The sequence below is a fragment of the Protopterus annectens genome, chromosome 10.part0, assembly GCF_019279795.1.
Source record: "Protopterus annectens isolate FY-2018-M chromosome 10.part0, PAN1.0, whole genome shotgun sequence".
Classification (NCBI taxonomy): Eukaryota; Metazoa; Chordata; order Ceratodontiformes; family Protopteridae; genus Protopterus; species Protopterus annectens.
In genome coordinates, this window is record NC_056744.1 from 992,071,147 (window position 1) to 992,088,565 (window position 17,419).

Below are 17,419 nucleotides of genomic sequence, written 5' to 3' on the forward strand. Positions count from 1 at the left end.
GTACTGTTGTTTAAAAATAGTTCACCAAGAATTTATCTTAAAACAATTTATGCAAAATATAAAACATAAATAAAACAATGCATGAAAGGCACATTCATGTGAGTTATGTAAGTTTTAAATGGAAGCAAGTAAATAAAAGAATACTGCATGTAACAAAAGGTTTCCTTTAGCAAATAATTGATAAGTGCAACATGAAACTGTATCTGGTTCTCATGGTTCTATGCAGACAAGCTGATAAAAGGGCAATAAAACAGAAAATATAATGTTTTTTGAAAGCATTCAAGTTGTGTTTTACACCTGGGAGAGGAATAAAGATAAGACAAAGACAGACAGCACTTAGTGTAAGTAGAAGCACAGGCTGCACCATGCATCTTAACATGGATAACCTTAATTATAGATCAATTAAAGCCTGCAAGTATGGCTGCCAATATGAGGCTATTGTTCTTATTATGAAGATTAAACTTCGTTATTTGAAGATATACATAGTTTTGTGTGTTTGCATTAGGTTCTGGGGGTATTCTGGCAGTGTGTGTGTGTGTGTGTGTGTGTGTGTGTGTGTGTGTGTGTGTGTGTGTGTGTGTGTGTGTGTGTGGTGTGTTTTTTCTGAGGGTCTTCATTAAAACAAAAAGTCTTGTAAGATGTGGCATGGGTTCAAATGGGTTCAACAAGAAACAACTATATAAAAGTTCAATCTGCCAAACATTAGTGTATGCTTTTAACACAGAAGCCAAAACTAGACATTTAAAAGATGCTGTTATACATAAAAGGTGGGAATATTAACTTCATTAACTTCTTATCATAATGGCTAGACCTTCCATATTTCCTTTGAATGTGAATGGTCTTAAGGTATATACAAAAAAGAAAGTGTAGTAAACTATATTAAGAAATGCAGAGTGCAAATATCTATGCTACAAGAAACACATTTGAAAAGAAGTGAACATATGGCTTTAATAAAAAGAAAGGGTTTCAGGATGGTTATTCAGTAGAATATCTGGAACAAAAGAAAGGGGGAATACTTATATTAATTGCTAGAGGAGCTCCAATAATGACAGAAGAGGGGATAAAAGATAATGATAGATTTGTAGTGGTAAGGAGCTATTGGCAAGGGAGGAGGAGGAATACTATGGCATATATTTATAGTCCACCTAACGGAGCTTAAGACAATTTTGGGAGAAATAATCAGCTTTCAGCAGGGAATATTACTTATAGGTGGGAACTGCAATTTGATTTGTAACAGTGAGGATGTACCTGGGGGGCTGAGAAGGGAAACATAACAAAATATGGTAGATTTTTGAAGAAATTTATGAAAATATTTGGTATGGAAGATTTGAATTCAGTAGTATGATCTTCGAGAGAATTTACATATTTTTCCCCAAGGTACAGAAATTGGGCTAGGCTATACAGAAATTATATTTCACAGTAACATGTGCATTTAATTGAAAGTTTTGATACACATCCAATAATAATTTTAGATCATGCACCAATAATAACTAAAATAGAAATACAGGTTAAAGAATGTAAAAAGAGACATCTGTGCTTCTCCAGCTACCTGTTAATCAGAGAGGAATTTGTGGAGTGGGTAGTGGAAATTATTCAGCAGTTATTACAGAAGACAGAAATTTCTTCAGAAAATATAGCTAGGGAGTTGAATAAAATGAAAACAGAGTTTAAAATATAGTAGAAGTAAAAGAAAAAAGATATAGTTAAGAAGTAAAATAATTATTTAGAGGGACTGACAAAGGTTAAAATATTGCAGAACAGGGGGAATCTCATAGAACAAGAAAAGGCACATATGGGGAGTACTAAAGAGAAAATAAGGGACTACCTCAATAATGTGCATGAGTTTAGAAAGATTGCCGTTAAGCAACTGTCTTTTGATAATAACTCCAGAGCATAACAGCTTTTAGCACATAGGAGTTGTTACCAAGCTTAGGGAGCCTATAACAAGGAAAATAACCACAGATCCTGTATAGGTATTAGAAATATTTCAGCAATTTTATGAAAGTATGTATAAAGTAGAGAATATAGAAATCAAGAAAAAGTACAATTGGAAATGTTTATCAAAGAATTAAATATGCCAAGATTAGAGGTAGGCAAGGTTCAATTATTAACAGTTAGGATAGGAGGAGATAAACATGGTGATGTATAACCAATCTACAGAAAAGTCCTCAGGACTAGATGGTATTCCTGTGGAAGTTTGGAAGCTAGGAGGGTAGAAAGGGATAAAGATCTATAAGGTTTTGATTAACAGTATTTTAAATGAAGGAGAAACACCAACATTCTGGACGAAAGCTGTGGTGGTTGCAATACCACAAGATGGTAACGGTCCAAAGACCCAGTTTCATATAGGCCCATTTCAATTCTAAACCATTATTATAAAGTGTTCATATCTATAATGGCTAAAAGAAATGGAAAGGTGATGTAAAAATCGATAGGTACAGAGAACATGTGATTTTGTGGAGGGGAGGAAAACATATGACATAGTTAATAGAATAATGATGATCCTGAGGGAAGCAGAATATAAGAAAATACCACAGTTGTTGGAGGGTCTTAATGCAGAGAAAGCATCTGACAGAATGAGGTGCAGATTTATGAGCAGGGCAATGGAAGCATTTGCATTTCCTGACACAATAATAAGGTTAATTAGGAGGATATATGAGGGATCACAGGAAAACATTAAAGTGTAGGGGGTTCCTGTCTGATAAGTTCTGTTTGAACAGAAGAACCAAGCAGGGGTATTCATTTTCCCCTTTTTATTTGCAGTATATTTGGAACCATTGGCAAAGAAAATAAGGGAATCAGAAATTCAAGGATATAATTGGTATGATAATCAAGAACATTTGGGGTTATATGCAGATTACATTATTTGGCACTTGGTAAAAACTGGAAAAGAATATTTCTGTGTTGTGGAACATTCTGAGATGGTTTCAAGTCTTTTCAGGATACAAATTTAATGAAGATAAAACAAAGGCAGAGCTGTAAACTAAGTACCCACACATGAATTGGTTCAGCAATGCCAATATTTATGGGGACATGATAAAATGAAGTACTTAGGAATATGGGTTAAAAAATATTTTTTTATGGCAGTTGGGGCATAATGCAAAAACCGAGACAGTGAAAGCTCTGTTTTATTGATATGGATAGCAAGATACAAGGAGTGAACATTATTTTAGTCCCTTTAATTTTATACCCAGGTCAGGCATATTTGCATCAGCCAGAGGAGAAGTTGTGGATTACAATTAATAAAGAGTTGAAGAATTTTATTTGAGAAGAGAAGAGCACAAGATTCAAGTAGGATAGGTTGACCCTTCCAATAGAGCAAGGTGGTTTGGGATTACCTGATTTGACGGATATTTCAGAGATAAACAGTTAAGGCTCATATATATATATATATATATATATATATATATATATATATATATATATATAGCATAAGCAGAAAGTTAGAAAGCAAAGTTAAAAGGGATGATGATGAAACAAGAAATAAGAACAGACTGGGATTTTGGATGCAGGAGACTAACAATATGATATTCATAAAATAACAGAAAGTATTCTAAGAACAAAGCCAACAAGGGAATTGAGAAAGAAGAGTCTGGCAATAGGGATGACTACAATTAGATATACAGAGAATAAGCAAGGGGGGTGGAATTTATTGGAAAAAAACTGACAAAGGAACCAAGGTATTGGGAGCAAATTATGAGAGAGGAAAGGATAATAGAATGTGAAGAGGCCAAGAATACATTTGAACTGTAGGCTAGAGATTGCCTTCCCTATCAAAGACTGATATCAAAGTATAGGCAAAGAGTAAGGAATAGGAGGATCCTAAATGAAGGACCAGCACTAGTAGAGTTTTTATTAGAATCTAAAACAGAATCTGCTGTTAAAAAAGGATAATTAGAAGGGTATAAATATTGCATGATAACTACAGGAATCAATCAGAAGAGGTTAGGAAGGACTGGGAAGAAATAATGGATAAGCAATTCACAAAGAAACAATGGGGGGATATATGTACGGTTCCCAAATATGGAATAAAGTCCAGAAGAATTAGCATTTTTGCTTGGAAGTGCTTGCATAGGATTTTATATACCAAACCAAAGAATTTTTCCTCAGACAAACTGCAAATATTTGAAGTGTGATGCGGAAGAAAACGGTAATAGGGAACATATTTTTGGGAGTGCAGTGAGTTGGAAGACTTTAATAATTCCCTGTTGACTACTCTGTCAGAAATACTGTTAAGCAAACTGGTGTAACTAAGGAAATGTTTTTTTGAGCTGTGATACAGAATCAGAATTACCTAGACATTGTAAAGACTTGCTGAGTTTAATTCTGGTAGCTACCAAAATAGGAATTACTAGAAAAGTAAAATCAAAGTTTAAACCAACCATACAAGGAGTAGTGAGTATAGTAAGAGAGATAAAAGAACTGGATGTCGGGTCTTTAGAAAAGAGTAGTAGCAAATTGCATAAAAAACTAGAATTGTGGGAACAACATGTGCAGAATAATGTTCTGGAGGAGGAATGTGGTGTAAGGGAAGGCAGGAATTGAATGAGTCATGTAATGTTCAAATGACAATGGTAGAGATGATTATATGCAATGTTTAATGTTTGCAAATGGAAATATGCCAATATGGTTTGCTTTCATTTATATAAATGTATGATTACCAAAGATGTTTCTTGTTTAAAAAAAAATAAAAAATCAAGGCCATATGTCTCAACAACAAATTGACCAACCTTGAGGCTCTCCTGCATTTGCAACATATCCATATATGTGTAAATGTTGAAACTTGGTTTAAACATTCAGAAAACATTCCCATCTATACCTATGATTTGTACCCTACCATGCCTTCAAACCCAATGATGTTTCCATATATGTTAGGGGGTTTACTATAGTAATACTTGAAATCAAAATCCCAAGACCATAATATTGTAAGACCAAAACACTGAACACCACAAGGACAAAAAATCTTGAATACTGAATCTCCCTACTAGTGCAGACACAGGAATGAGTTTGATATTGTGATCTTCATTGTTTCAGTCTTATGATATTATGATCTCAGGATTTTGATTTTCAAAATTTTGATTTTCGGTATGATCATAGTAAACCTTTGTTAGGGATTGTATCACCTCTAGACAGATTGCAATTGACCCATAAACAGAACTCAGTGAGCCCCAAATCACAAAAACAAGACCAACTATCAATTTATATCCTGTTACAGGACATCCTCTATGTCCTCCAAAAGTCATGTAAGTTTCCTAACTGCACTTCAAGAACTTTCTGTAAGCAAGAACTCCATTATTTGGGGTGACTTTGACTACTCCTCTATAAACTGGAGTACTTATACTTTTGACATGGGATATGCCATTTTTTTAGATCTAATAAACGAAATCTCCCTGGACCTAATGGTTAACAAAACCTTTAGAATACATAATATTCTTCACTTGGTCTTTAGAAATATAGCTTCTTCATGCAATATTCCCTGGTATCTCCCTCACAGGTTAAGTTCATCATAAGTTATCTTCTCCTTCCAAATTTCTAACCCCACTGAAACCAATATCCCAGAGTTCAAGGATTTCAAACATACTAATCTTATCAATTTATATGATGAAGTTTTAAACAATCCTTAGAGCAGCATAATCCCAGACATTGCTATTGCAGGTAGCTTCACAAAGGAGTTCTATGTCCACTTAGATAAATGCACAGAACTGACAGTCTCAACCAGTTCTAAAAATAATGGTAAATTTAAAACCAATGCACCCCAGTGGTCCACCAACATAAATAAAATCTAGAATATAAATCAATTCCTTAAAGTATACCGGAGATCAAAGGACCCTCATATCAAAGATAGCATCACAAATTGACCAAAACATGAAAAATACTACTAAGTCTACTAAAGCAGCCCACAAACATTGGTTAGCATTTAAAGCTAAGGCCAGTTACAAATCTTTCTTTAACTATGTTAATAAACTAAGAAATAACACTCAACAGTGGTGTGAACTTATTCATAATGGCACCTACAATGATCATTTAAACATTGCCAATATACTGTCAAACTAATTCAATGTGGATTTTTGCCCAGAAATGACCATTTAAAGACCACTTAGTTCGGAATCTCTCAGACCTTGCCTCAACCATCACTAAAGATCATATACTTAAAGGTGTCTTCAAGACCAAAAATACTTCCTCCATCGGACCTAATAATACAACTAGCTGTTTAATAAACAGTACTAAACAAGCACCCCAAACTTGCAAAATATATTATAACACTATTTTGTAATAAACTAGAAGTATCTCCAAACAACATTCAAATTGCTTATTTTCCAATGCAGAAATACTAACAGTCTTTCTCATAACTAACAAACATCAAATACAACACACAGTAATTATCTGTATTCAACCAAAGAACCCCTCAAACAACATAGACACTCTTGAAAAAATCTTTTCTTGGATAACCTCATCACATGAACATTATGTAATCATATGTTAACATTGAGTGGATTAGGTTGTCTACCTCAGGATCCCCAGACTTATCTTACCCACACATAAACCTCTATGTCTTAACCAAAGTAATTACTGAACATAGTAAAATTTACAAATTTACTCATAGACAAAGTACTTCAGAGTGGATACTAATCAAAACCTTTTCACAGGACTACAAAGCTATTAGCCTAAGAAATACTGTTAGTGACCGCTATATCATTTCATTGATAGTTACAAGGCATGAAATCCAGGAGAATACTGAAGATCCTAGCCAAATTTCACCAGAATACTGTCTGGTTAAGTGACTTACTCAGAGTCACACAGCAGACAAATGGAGGCTGAACCCTGGACTATAGGCAACTGCTTATTAACAGTCTTAATCTTCTGCTCTAACTGCCAAAAATAAAACTATACTAAGGGTTGAACACAGAACCTTCTACATGTGAGGCAGACATGATCACCACTACACTACACTATAGAACTTGTATACTATAGACTCAAGCCACCAAAGCAACACTTATTTGATATGGACTATATCTAGGAAAACAATGTTGGATATCTTATTCAATGCATTATTACATTAATGCAACTGGAAACCCCTAAAGCATCTACCCTTGATGATGTAGTCTCATATATGAAGCACATGGCCACTTCTCTAGTGTAGAAACAAACTATTAACAATAACATTAACCCCCAAATGTCTTACCATAACGTTCCATCTGTGTTTTTGATCTTCACTTATCCTTGACTGTGGGTTCAGAACCAACTCAGCCATTATTCCAGCTCACCCCTTCCAAAAATTCTCAAGATAATCTCTACCCATAACGCTCCTCACAAGATTACTTCAGATCAAGTTTGCAAACTGTAGTGACAGACATGAACTAACAAATCAGAGGCCATATCTGTATCTCTATAAAGAAAGACAGTCTGTGAAGAGGTCAGATCCACCAAGAGACCTGAAGGTAGGGGGAAGGAAATGGGAATGTCACAGACTCTCTAGCTACCTGAACCCTGGTAGGTCTCATGGAAGAATATTCCTGAGCACCACCGAGCCAAACGATGCACATCCCCTGGAGACCAGATCCAGTTTGTAATGCACAATAAATGTGTGAGGAGATACCCAAGTCACTGCTGTACAAATATCATCTAAGGGAGCTTTGGCATAAATAACTGCAGAAGCTGATTGTGATCTAGTTGAATAAGCTTTTACAGGTCATGGTAGATGCATTCCCTTTTGTCATAAACAAAGTTGATAGCATCCCTAAGCCATTTATCAAGAATAACGTTAGACACTGGTCTTCCCAAGGCAACTGAAGAAGAGGAAACAAACAGCTGATCAGATTTTCTAAATTTTTTAGTTCTGTGAAGATAGAAATGTAATTGTCTGTGTACATCTAGCAAATGCAGACAGTACTACCCTTTATTTGAGAAGTTGGAAAAAAGACAGGGCATTATATAGACTGATTAATATTTGTTTTGGACACAATCTTTAATAGGAAGCAGTGGCGGCTCATGATATCGGACTGCGCCTCTCCCCCCCCCCCAGCTGTGAACCACAATGGTACAATCCAATCCAATAACTTCTCCTAACATAGAAAGTGAATATGGACTGCTGCCTTACCAGTCCAGATTCAGGAAGAAGGCAGCAGACTGCTGATGCCCCAGAAGTAGACTGGAAGGGGATTGGACTGCAAGGTCAGCAGTTTTGGAACATTCACAAACAGGAACCAGAAGCATGCATTGTGGCATGCACAAATGCAGATGAGGATGAAGCTGTTTACTTTGCAGTGCCAGAGCTGTTTGGATTTATTTTACAGAGCCAGAACTGTTTGGAAGCATGCATTTGGATTTATACATTATCAAAGCTATTTGCTGTTACTTTGCAGAGCCAGAGCTGTTTATCGAAGGTACATGTAGTGTGTGTGTGTGTGTGTGTGTGTGTGTGTGTGTGTGTGTGTGTGTGTGTGTGTGTGTAAAATGCCCCAGTTGTATGTGTAAAATGCCCCAGTTGACCTGCTGGTGTTGGTTAGAGAATACCTCAGGCCTGAGCCCTGGGTTCAGGTAATAAGAGCCTGAATACCCTACCCACCACCATCTGTGAAACTTTTGCAGATTTTTGCCTCATATTTTGTTCTGTTCTGTTCATCATAAAATCTGTGGTTTCTGAATTTTTAATTCCTTAGATAGTTGATGGTGCAGTGGTGCAGTGGTAGCATTGTTGCCTCACAGCCAGAGGTTCTCTGGTTTGATTCTTGGCTGGGGTGACTTCTGTGTGGGGTCTACATGTCCTCCCTGTGTTTGTGTGTGGGTTTGCTCTGGTGTCCTCCCATGTTACAAAGACATGTGTCTGCAGTATTTCTCCCTGGGCCTCTGCTGAAAATTGGCTTTTGTTCCAAGTCAGACTTTCCTGGTTAACAAATGTTAAATAAATAAAACTGACAGGCATTTGAATTTCAGACTTCATATTCTTCAGAAAGTACAAAGTAAGACAAAACCTTTTATTCAAGCAATTTTTAAGTTTATAAGATGAATATTTGAAATTTGTCCCTACTTTTGGGACTGTATTCCCCTATTATTGGCTTCATCCAGGTTTTTTTGTGCTAAGGTCAAGAGCTATGGTGACAACTAAATTCAATGAATATGTCTGAGGGCTGTATTCCCCCATTACTGTCTTTGTCCAGGTGTTTTGTGCTAAGAGGTTGACAGCTATGGTGAGAACTGAATTCACTAAATGGTAGCCATTTAAGTTTCAGTCTTCCTCTCTTTCATAAAACAGCTGATTTGGCATAGTGGTATGTTTCTCTGACTGTTTTTCACAGGGTCCTGGGTTCAAGACTTGGCAGTGAAATGCATGGTGGTAACATAGCATTTTATATTAGCAACTTTCCAAGATTATACAAGCAATGTTTAAAATGTATCCCTGTTTTTTGGGCTTTTGTCCCCCCCAATAAAATTTGGCTTTTTCCAGATTTCTTGTGCTGAGAAGTTGAGAGATACAGTTGAGTGTCGAGTAGATTTTACAAGGAGCTGAGAGCTGCAGTGGAAGAGAAGTTTAGTGCTGCTTATACTAAGTCTGCTTGCATTGTTAATAGCACAACAGGTAGTGTATTTTCTTTTGATGCAGAAGGCTAGGGGGTATACTCCCACAGGGGATGGATGCTGCCGTACTGAGAATGTCCTCTTTGGTGAAGATACAGGCACTTTATTTGTAGATGAAACAATGAAATATAAAGTTGTTTGCTAGCAGAAACCTCTTCATTAGTTACAGATCTCTTTAATGTGGAATTTTATAGATTACTTTTACTTCTGCAGGTATTGTGCATATTTACTGATACTGCTGGATTGTAGAAGTTTGAGTAGACATTTATGATGGAAATGTTCTCAGTTGGGCAGTTTTCTCATTATTGGTGCATGCATTTTGTTTCATTGTTTACTGGAAAAAATGTTCAAAATAATAAATTTAAAATACCCTCTAACAACTGTACTGTATTATACAAGGAATATAATTTAATACAATCAGGAAGGTGTATCACACAACACATGTATGTCTTGTGTGCAAGGAGCCTATCATTTGAAAACAGCCCAAAGTTAATCTTTATATTAGCCAGATGTATTTTCTTTGAATGTGGATTTCAATGCTGTTTCAATGAATGTGAGTTTCAAGGGTAGAGAAGCTTTAATGCTAAGTCTATTTTCATTTTGAGACTGCATTGTATTGTTTAGCAGATGTCTTACTGTTTGTGCTGTAAAATGCAAAATAAAACGTTCAAATAAAATCCAGATTATTGTAAAGCAGTATGCACATTACAGTGTTTATGGTAAATGGGGCGAAATAGCCAAGTAATGGGACATTGGAATGGCTGCAGGGGGGAGGCTCCATTCGACCATAATTTTGTGAGGGGGAAGGGCGGCAAACTCAAAGACAGCCCCGGCTGAACTATACCTCTCAACTGTCCATATTTTCACAGAATGAATAGATTTTTGCTTCTTATTTTTGGTTTGTTCCTCATAAAATGTACGGTTTTCTGGTGAATTATTTAGGAATTAAGTCACTAAATAATAACAGACATTGAGTTTCAGACTTCATAATCTTCAGAAAAATGCATGATAAATCAAGACCTATTATTCTACCAACTAAGTTTATACAAGAGCAATATTTAGTACTGATTGTATGTTCCCCCAATATATTTGGCCTTGTCCGGATTTCATGCGTTAACAGGTTGAGAGGTACTTACAAATACTGTCCCTGATTTTGGCTCAAAATGGTGCTCTCCCTGTAATAATCCCTCCACAAAATGGCAATTTTGGAAGAACACGTGGAGGGTTTACAATTAATAAATAACTGTAATAATAAGAGTTATAGATTACTTTTATTTCAGAAATGCATGCAGATTTGTTTATTTTGTCAGCTGCTCAAGTTAACAGTACTAATATTTAAAAAAGTGTCCTTTCTTTGACAGGTTCCCAGCTGTATTGTGTGGCTACTTTATATTTTTGCATCACATTTTTGGTCCATTTTTCATAAAATTGTGATTTTCTAGCAAATTAGAGGCAAATCATTAAAGACTGAAGTTGGGAAATGACAGACATTTGAGTTTCAGAATTTCATACCCTTAAGAAAATTCATACTAATGCAAGACCTACTATTCTATTAGAATGTTTATAAGAGCAATATTTAAATATTGTCCTTATGTTTGGGCCTTTGACCCACTTCTATGTATGGCTTTGTCCACATTTCTTGCTCTGAGCTTGAGAAGTATGACAAATGTGTCAGGGCAATCACAGTCAGCCAGTGACATTTCAAATTGTGACATACTTGTTGCACTGTACTCCCCCATGTAGTGACTCTGGATGTGTCCAAGCAAGGCAAGGGGCAGTTATGCAGTGTAAGTGTGCAGAGTGTCCCACCATCGAAGGTAGACACAAGTACTACAGTGGCTTTTCATCTGTCCTTGCTTGATTTTGCAGAATGTTCTGGTTTTCTGTTATATTTTATACTGTTGATTTATGCTTCTTATTATTCAGAAAGTGCCCATTGCTCTGTGTTTAAGTAGCAATGCTTTCGTGACCATCAGGTAAGCTTGTCTGAGATTGTAAGATGCAAGTAAGCTTTAATAAGCATACTGTTAAGGAATTACCAACATTGAAAGCCTTTTTGTTGTTGCCATGCAGAGAATACTTACATAACTAGATAACGTATAAGGCTTGAGTATTGAAATGCATATGACAGTATTTGTAATAAATGACAGGCTTACAGTATTTTAAGAAGCTGATTACCTTTGTTGGAGATTTGCAGTCATCTTTGCAGAGTTTACCCGTAAACTAAACAGAATGCCAAGCTATCATGTGTGGTCCATAACCTGTGCAATAATCAATTTATCTTGAGCTTGTTTCTTGTTCGTTGTTCATTTTTTAATTTTATGATGTTTTCCCCATGAAACAAGTAGATAGTTGTTGTCAGGTAACAGGTCTTTCTTGGATAAGAAACATGTTTAGAAGTGGGGGCATCACAGAGATTGCTACTTTCAGCATGTTACTTGGTACTTTTATAAAGCTGAATATAAATTATAATTAGAACTGCAGGGCAAGGAGAAGTGGTTTGAGTTGAGTGCTGCTTGTTTTTCTTATACTTGACTTTGATTGGCATTCCAGTAATGTATTTAAAAAGTAATTTATTTTTTTGTGCCTTGCAACCTTTTTGTTTCCATCTAGATATTAAATAAGCTGCCATGCAGCCAATGCATTGAAATATTTTTTTTTCTACATTTCATTTTGTCTTGACTGGACTCTCATAATGATGGTTTAGCACCCAGGGCAGCGTATTTAATTAAAGTTCCAGTTTTTGTGATTTTGAGCATAGCTTCTCCCCTTTCTAGTTAGCCGCACCCCTTCCCATTGGCCCCAACCCATTTGCTGTCTCCTGCAGCCCCCCCTTTGATTTGATGTCACCAGCCACCACTGGTAGGAAGGATGGATTTGTTTGCACAGAGATCCTGTCTTTAATGAAAATTAGATAGGGAATTTTGCAGGACAAGGCCTGTATTTCAGATATCCTTCTAGCAGAGGAAATAGCTATCAAGAAGAACGGTTTCCAGAATAAAAACTACAAGTGACAACTTACAGGAGGTTCAAAGGGAGTGTAAAGAAGAAACTGAAGCACCAGATTCAAATCCCAAGGTGCAGAGTGTTCTTTATATGGAGGTCTGAGCATTAAGGTTCCTTTCAAAACTGCTTTTCAAAGCTTATTGGGCATACAGGATGAACCATTTAAACCAATATGAAAGTTAGAGATTGCAGCAAGATGCACTCAAACAGTAGAGGCAGATGCTCCTGCTTCAAAGAGCAAAGTTAAAATTTCCAGGACTTTATCAATAGGTACAGAATATGGGTTAAGATTAGAATCTGATGACCATTTAGTAAATTTTTTCCACTTGTTAGGGTACAATTGTCTTATTGAAGGTTTGTGGTAGGCTAAAATAATGCATTCAACCTGGGGGAGGGGGGGAGAGCAGAATGCCTGGCAATCAAGGGAACTGGAGAAGCCATGCAGTGAGGTTGAGATGAAGAAGATTTGGATGAACCAGTCCCTCTGGGTGGGGCAATAGGTCTGGAGCTGGGTCCAGTATCCAAGGTTTCCAAAGTAGATGAGGCCAAACAAAGGGAAACCAGACTTGTTGAGGCCAGAATGGGGTGAAGAGAATTATTCTGTTCTTCGACTGTTGGCTTTCTTTAGAAACTGGGATATTAGAGGAAGCAGAGGAAAGGTGTATAAAAAACTGGGGGCCAGTCATTAAGGAAAGCATCTCTTGGTGACTTCCCCGGAGGGGGGATTAGGGCAAAGTAACTGCTACACTTGTTGTTCTGGGGGATGCAAAGTCATCACAATAAGGTTGGCCCCAGTAGAGGAACAGCTTGTTTACCACCCATGGATTTGGGGACCACTCGTGAGGCATGAGGATTGTCCGCAACAACACTGGAAGTCCCCGGAATGTGCATTGCTAGTAGAAAGCAGCCAGAAGAAATTGCACATTGCCATACTCTGACAGCTTCTCGACAAAGAGGATAAGACCTGGTTTCCCCTTTCTTGGTGATGTTCCAAACTACTGACATATTGTCTGTTTGAACTGCAATTGTTCCCAGGGGAAGGGTAGCTTGAAATGCCTGTAATGCTAAGAGTACCACCCTCATCTCTAGAACACTGATATGCAGACTGACCTCCAATTGGGACCATGTGCCTTCAACTGCCTTTCCCAGATAATCCCACCCCACCCCCACCCCATTCGGGATGGGCCCTTGGTTACTATGGCTTGAGGTTGATGGAGAGCAAAAGGACGGCCCAACAAGATTTTTCTGGAGTGAAGCCAACAAATCAAATCTTCCTTACAATGGTTGGTGATCATGAGCAAATGGGACATTGGTTGATTTAGTAAAGACCATTGATATGCTAGAAGCCATTGACGAATTTGGATGTCATATCTCCCTAAGGTGACTAGAGTGATAGAGGCTGCCATTGACCCTAGAGTTTGTAAAAGGAGTCTTGCTGGTACTTGTTCCTGTGAATGATCTGGCTGACTTGAGATCTTATCCTTTGAAGTGTTTCTATGGGAAGAGATGCAATGCATGTGATCATGTAGAGCATCACTCTAATGAATTACAATTGCTGAGATGGTTCTTGATGGGACTTTATGAAATTTATAGTGCTCCCCAAGTTGAAGCAAAGGAGAAGAGTCTAGTCTCAAGCCTCTATGAGAAGACACCTGGTGGGAGTGGTTAAGGAGCTAGTCATCTAGATATGGAAACACTCAGACAGAATCCTAGCAGTCTAAGATGAGCTGCTACCACTGCCATGTTTTAGTGAGCACCCTGGGGGCTGTGGTAAGACCAAAGGACAGTGCCTTGAACTGACAGTAACTGGTTCCCAGCCATAAGTGGAAAAGTCTTCGGGACTGTTTGGACATCTTTATGTGGTAATACACATTCTGAAGATCTATTGAGCACATCCAATCATCTTTTTCCAAGAACAGAAGTATAGACTGAACCATAACCATCCAAAATTCAGTTTATTGAACTGATTTTTTCAGCAGATTGAGATCCAAGATTGACCTCCAGTCCCCTGTTTTCTTTGGCGCTAAAATTATTCTTGAGTAAATTCTGGATCCTATCTGGTCTGGGGGGAACTGCTTGGTGACTCTTTTGTCGAGCAGTTTTTGGATTTCTAAGACTGCTGCATTTCTGTGATGGGGTGGAACTTCCAGGGATCTTTATCAAGCTCTTTAGTTGTCCGGAGAAAGGGATTTTGTAATGTTTGGTTATAATCCTCTGTACCCAATTGTCCATTGTTATCCTTAGCTAGGCAGATTGGTGAAGGGATAATTGCCCCAACTGCCTCCAGAGGCTGGCAATTGGACTTCCTTTCAGGAACACTGATAGGCATTCCCAGGGAAAGAATCCCTGGAACCCTGATTCTGTGGGCTACCTCTGCTTCTTTCTCGGCATCTACCATTATTACTTCCCCCTCTGCCCTGGAAGTCATTGCCACGTGAGTCTTGGAAAGATCCTTGGAACTTCTTGAACCATAGCCTCCCACTCCTCTGGTTCCTGGAATAAAGCTGTTGAGGAGTGGAAAAGTGTACAACCATGGCAGAAAGAGTCTTCCCATCTTTCTCACATCTGGCTAGGGTCTCTTTAACTTTGGAACCAAATAGGGATGTTCTGTCAAACGGACCATTGATGAAAGAAGACTTAAATGACTCCACAAACTCACATAAGCACATCCAGGCATGTCTACTAATGGCTACAGCTTAAACTGCTGCTCTCGTAATCCTTCAGCAGCATTTGCAATTAGCCTCATGGACGAGTTGGAAAGAGATTCGAGGGTGGCTTTGAACTAAATATGCTGCCACCGTTTTACAGGACAGAACAAGACAGATCTACCATCATGTTTGTAAGACAGCACTCTTTAAGTAGATAGACCTACAGAAACACATTGATATAATGTCTGGTTGAACTGAAGGTTTCATTTAAGTCAGACTGACCTACACTATTACTTCTCAAGAAGGCAAGTACAATGGAAATACACTCAGCTAGATGTTACATGGCTGACAGACTCTTTTTATGGGTACGTGTGTGTGTGTGTGTGTGTGTGTGTGTGTGTGTGTGTGTGTGTGTGTGTGTGTGTGTGTGTGTGTGTGTGTGTATGTGTGTGCGCACTGCAGGTGCACTATGACAAGCTGTGTGCCAAGGCCTTTGATTTCAATACAACTGCTGCAAATGCACAGCATGTTTACATTTTGCACTCTGGTTGCTATTCCTGTGTAGCCCTGAGAATCCCAACTCTGAGCTGTTACTGTATTTATACTATACACCTCTGCATCAGCACCCAGAATGTTTCTTAATTAAGCATTCTGTCCAAGTCACCTCTGGGAAATTCACCTGGGACTCTTAATCAGAGACTGCAGCTGTGTACACCATCTACATGCGCTATGTTTATGCCAGTGACATAATTTATGACTAAGAAGCATGCTGCTGACAACTGTACTCACAATGTTTCTTGAATCGTGTGGTAGTACATACAGTACACAACTGTGTTCTACGTGCACTCGTCTCTCCAACATGATGACTGCACACTCATTCTGCTCACTAAGCCACTGTCATATCTTGAAGCAATTCATAAAATGTTTTGGTTCCACTGGAATGAAAGTGACATAGAGGCTTATTTGCATTGTGTTTAAATCAAGGATCTGGTGCAAGGGATGTTCTTATTAGCACAAATTTATAGATGGAGTGGTTCTGGCAGTCCATTTGTAGGCACTGCACACAACATAGGGATATGTTGTAGCATTTCTTTCTAAACATTACTGTTCTGTGATGTTGATGTATCATCCAAGTAAAGTAGTGAGTTTGTTGAGTTAATACCCTCTGCATTAAATAGCAAATTTAAAGGCTCACTATAACATTTTCTTGGTCTGCAGACAATGAATTGCAGTTACATGTGTCAGTCATCCAGGGAATGTTTTTTTTTTATAATAGTTAAGGTGATTACCTCACAGTCACAAAGTTCATGGTGTGATTCTTACCTTTGAAGAGGAAATTGGCTAGGCTTAAAATATCCCACAAAAGTAGTTAGTCTAGTACTTACCTATGAACAGCTGTACACCTACAAATTGATGTATATTATCTATTAACCTGCACTGAACAGATTAGTGAATTACTTACTATGATATGGGTGGGTCCTTGTTTGCATACTGACTGTGTACTTGGGCATTTCTAGGTATACAATTGTACATGTAGCTTTTCCTCTGTACCCAAACCCTTTACTGAATCTTAGAAAGATCTGTATATTGTTTAGACTATGCACCAGGCCTCTGCAACTGTGGATTTTGTTTCTGAGTAGCTCCCATTATGTTGAATGATTTTATTAACCAGTTGACATATGTTTAGTACTACAGTAGATGGTGCATATCTTTAGTGTGGAATAGTGACTGTCATCAGCACAATATTTTTGTCCATACATTGCTGGAGAGATAGCTCTTTGGTCTATGTTACTCGAGTGCCGATGGTACTACTATCATAGACTGATTTGATATGCAGTGCATACATACACATTGTAGTGAAGTATTTGAACATGGGAGCACCCAGATAATCTCTGAACTGCATCCAAGATATTCCACTCACCATTCAATCTACATATGCTGTAAATGTAGATACACCATGGGCGTTTTTAAATCCTGCCTAATATAAGATACCCACATAAATTGTTACTCAGTAATATAATTACTCTTTGGGATGGAACACAAAAAGTTATTAAAAGCTTCTAAACCATGATTACGTTGAATGCTAGCAAATAAGTTAATGTCATCTACTATTGTCTAGTATTGCTTAGATTTTTTTAAAGAAACCACCAACTTTATTGTGTACAATGAAATATAGCACTTTGGTAAAT

The 17,419-nt window shown here is 37.6% G+C and overlaps 1 protein-coding gene across 1 annotated transcript in view; it reads right to left on the reverse strand.

Moving 5' to 3' along the window:
* The window catches only part of LOC122812818 (interferon-induced protein 44-like), a 453,365-nt gene that overhangs the window by 231,809 nt on the left and 204,137 nt on the right, over positions 1 to 17,419 (reverse strand). The gene's annotated exons all lie outside the window — the stretch shown is intronic.